Consider the following 4,146-nt stretch of genomic DNA (forward strand, 5'->3'; position numbering starts at 1 on the left):
CTTTAGGCATAAATATTTTAAATTACATATCTACAAGATAAGGTTTCTCTTCTTTTTAGCATATAACCACAATACTGTTGTTTCATCTAATAATTCACAATTCCTTAATATCATTTTATGTCTACTCTGTGTTCAAATACCCAATTGTGTCATAGTTTTTTTTTTAACAGTTTGTTTGAATCAAGATCCAAATAAGACCCACGAATTTTGATTGGTTGCCATATTTCCTAAATTTCTTTTTTTATTTCATTTTCATTTTTTTATTGATGAAATCATCATTTGTCCTGTATTTTCCTACAGTCTGGATCTTAGTGGTGTCATCATTAACACATACCTCTTTACTCTGTAGTTCTTATCAAATGTTAACTAATTCTAGAAAAGCTTGCTTGAATTTGGGTTCAATTTCAATTCTGATTTTTCCAAGAGAAAGCAAATACTGTTTCTGTTTTCCTCTCTTTGGGATTTTAGGTGAAATATTTCTACAAAGAGAACCTTCTTATTTTAGGTCAGGCTTCCTAGAAGCAGAACCTGGAACAGAGATCCTTATGAATGTAATTTCTTGTAATAATGTTCTCTCAGGTTAAAGGAAGTAAAGGAAGCAGGACAGGGCTGAGAAGTGGGACGATGGTGAAGAATGGGGTTTAACTAGAGATTAGGTTTAGTTCATCACACCTGAAATCTAGGAAGCACACACAAGTCATCCCACCTTGACAGTAAGTCACTGGCTTTTTGTATCTCAGTGTCAGTCATAGAACAACGTCTATAGGTGGAACAGAGCATAGTCTCTGGAGCAAGGCGGTTCCCATTTGGCAGAGAACAATTCTCTGGGGAAGGGGTAAAATGTGAGTTGTATGGCCTGTAATCCCAGCACTTTGGGAGGCCAAGGTGAGAGGATTGCTTGAGTCCAGGAGTTTGAGACCAGCATGAACAACATAGGGAGAACCCCATCTCCACGCACACACACACACACACACACACAAATATAGCTGGGTGTGGTGGCACACACCTGTGGTCCCACCTACTTGAGAAGCTAAGGTGGGAGAATTGCTTGAGCCCAGGAGGTCGAGGCTGCAGTGAGCTATGATTGCACCACTGCACTCCAGCCTGGACAACACAGTGAGACCTTGTATCCCTACTTCCCTCCAGAAAAGATCTAAGTTGTTATCAGTCAACACACACAGCCAGGGATGGCTTCATAGGTATATGACTGGTGCTGTTGCACAGGGCCCTGATGTCAGAAGAGTCCTACTCCTGGTTTAATGCTCTGCTGTCTTTGTGTTGAAATTCTTAATGATTTTATTTCTGAATATCATAAGGCATAGGTGTGTCTACAGGTTATCTAAACTGTGTTCAGGAACAAGTCCAGCTGGCTCCAACTTCTGTGTCTCCTTCCTTCTCCCCTGGGTGCTTCCACGTTTACTGCGTACTGCTGTCCTTTCTACTGGCCTTTTCCCCTCTGCTGACCTAATGTGCCAAAGCCCCATTGGTTTATCTGGGCTTTTTGTTGAGTCAGAGACTCACTCTGCCCTTAACCAACTGGATAAAGGCTAGGTGTGGGGGCTCACACCTGTAGTCCCAGCACTTTGGGAGGCTGAGGCAGGTCTCTCTGAAAAAAAAAAAAAAAAAAAAAAAAAAAAAAAAAGGTGTGCATAAAGCCTTTCTTTGATTTATAATTACATGTACTGTGAGATACACATATTCATCCATGGTTTTTGGCTCATAATTCCCATAGCCATGGTTATTTCCTAAGTGACTAAAACAATAAGCATATCTTTTATTAAAGTATTTCGCCTTTTGTTTCAGAACAGCTTCAGAATTATAAACATAAAAGACTGTCTTTCCTTATCTGTTGGGGCACTTTCAGGCCTCAGAAGCAGGCCTCAGGAAACAGAATTTCTCTTTCTGACCTGCTCTTGCTCTCCTTTCACCTACTTCTTTTCCTCTCCAAGTCAGGCCACAGAAACTAAAAATATACTCTAGTTTTCCCCTGCCTTTCTGTCTTGGAGATGGCCATAAGTAAATTCTCAGATTGACCTTGTCTGAGTATAGGTCATAATAATGCAGGACTGGGAAGCCCCCAGACTGGGGGCTTAGCCCGGGAGGCTTCTTGGCTTCACCCTGAAAATAAATCAAGGGTGAGCTAGTGGTGTTAGGCAACAGTCTGTTTTTGAACAGTACTGCTCTTTGTGGAGCAGGGCTAAATCAGAGGCAGTGCATCCAGAGTCAGCAACATATGGGCTCTTGGCAACTGTATTTATACTCATTTATTCTCACTTTCAATTATACACAAATTAGGGAGTGGGTTAATGCAAATTGAGGAGTAGTTTATTTAGAACTTTCTGGGAAAGGAGCAGTAACTTCTGGGCCATTGCCATGGCATTTTGTAAACTGTTGTGGCGCTGGTGTGAGTGTCTTATACTAACGAGCAACGAGAGTGGCTAGCGATCACTTTTGTCGCCATCTGCTGGTTCTTGACAGTTTCTTAACTTTAGTCTGTCAGGACCAGGGAAATAAATCATGTGGGTCTCCTACCTCAATAAGACCCCAATTCAGAAGGGGTCCTGCCCCATACCCAGGATAAAGAAATGCTGCACAGAGAAGCCAAGAAGACTCTGAATAGTCAGGCCGTGCTGGGTTTCCCTACTCAGTCTAATAGTGTTAGATCATACCCTTTCTGTCCAATCACATTACATTTCTACATGATTGTCCATGGTAGTACTGCCTATCTAATGACATCGTCATAAAAGGCCCAAGGGGATGGGACATAGAGAGCTTCTGGACAGCTGAACTCATGGAAGCCTGCAAGAAGGTAAACAATAACTCATCATCTTGCCAGCAGGGCGGTACACTGTAACTTCACAGGAACAAGAATTCCTGTGCTTGGGACTATTTCATTCCTCACCTTATGTAACTCTTCATCTGACTGCTAACTTGTATCTTTTAAAATATTCTTTATAATAAGCAAGTACATATGTGTCCCTGAATTTTTTGAGCCACTCTAGCAAATTAAGCCTGAATAAGGGGTTGTGGGAACCCCAACCTGAAGCCAGTTGGTCAGAAATTCCAGAGGCTGAAACTTGCTACTGGTGTCTGAAATGGGGGCAGTCTTATGGGACAGAGATCTCAACTTGTGGGATCTAATGTTATCTCCAGGTGGATAACATCAGAATTGAATTGGGTTAGAGGACGCCCAGATGGTGTTCACTGCAGAGAAAAAACAGGGTTATTCTTATTTTGTTTTGTTTTGTTTTTAACACACTAGGTGAGTACTGCCCTAATGCTGTTTGGACCCTGATATCAAACAGAAGTTTTGGGATAGTAGTTCTTTCTGCTGAGTGTGTGTGAGTGTGTGTATGTGTGTATCCGTCTCCACCGGATTTACTCAGTGGAAACTGAACATGCCATGGTGATTCAGAATTGCCCAACTCTTGCTCCCCACAGGTGAGGAATATGATATGTCTGCTGGACTGGAGACTACTAAAATGCCTGCTAAAAACATATGCAAATGAAATAGAAAATAGTTTGGGCTGAAGCTGGTGTGTTCTTCCCCAGCTCCTTCCAGGCTTACTCTTCCCTGAAACAGTGAAAGTATAATATAAATTCTCATTTTTCTTTCTTTTTTCATCAGTTTCAAAGCATAAATTCTTAAATACTGATCAGAGAGTTGTCAATCTTGAATTATGTCAGTATGTAAGTCATTTCTAGAAATTATGACTTAAAATTCCAGTAGAAATTATAAGATGTTACTCACAATTCAACATCTGATATCACTTTGGGGTTTTAGCACTTTTATTTAGATATAATTTCACATTAAAAATTCACCATTTTATACAAAAATTAGCCAAGCGTGGTGGTGCATGCCTGTAGTCCCAGCTACTCAGTAGGCTGAGACAGGAGAACCGCTTGAACCTGGGAGGCAGAGGTTGCAGTGAGCCGAGACTGCACCACTGCACTCCAGCCTGGGCAACAGAGTGAGATTACATCTCTAAATAAATAAATAAATAAAAGAAAAATCACCATTTCAAAGCGTGCAATTCAGGGCCAGGCGTGGTGGCTCATGCCTGTAATCCCAGCATTTTGGGGGGCTGAGGTGGGCAGATCACTTGAGGTCTGGAGTTCTAGACCAGCCTGACCAAATGGTGAAAG

This window comes from Sapajus apella, unplaced genomic scaffold, assembly GCF_009761245.1.
Source record: "Sapajus apella isolate SASKATOON/1434 unplaced genomic scaffold, GSC_monkey_1.0 scaffold191, whole genome shotgun sequence".
NCBI classification, from domain to species: domain Eukaryota; kingdom Metazoa; phylum Chordata; class Mammalia; order Primates; family Cebidae; genus Sapajus; species Sapajus apella.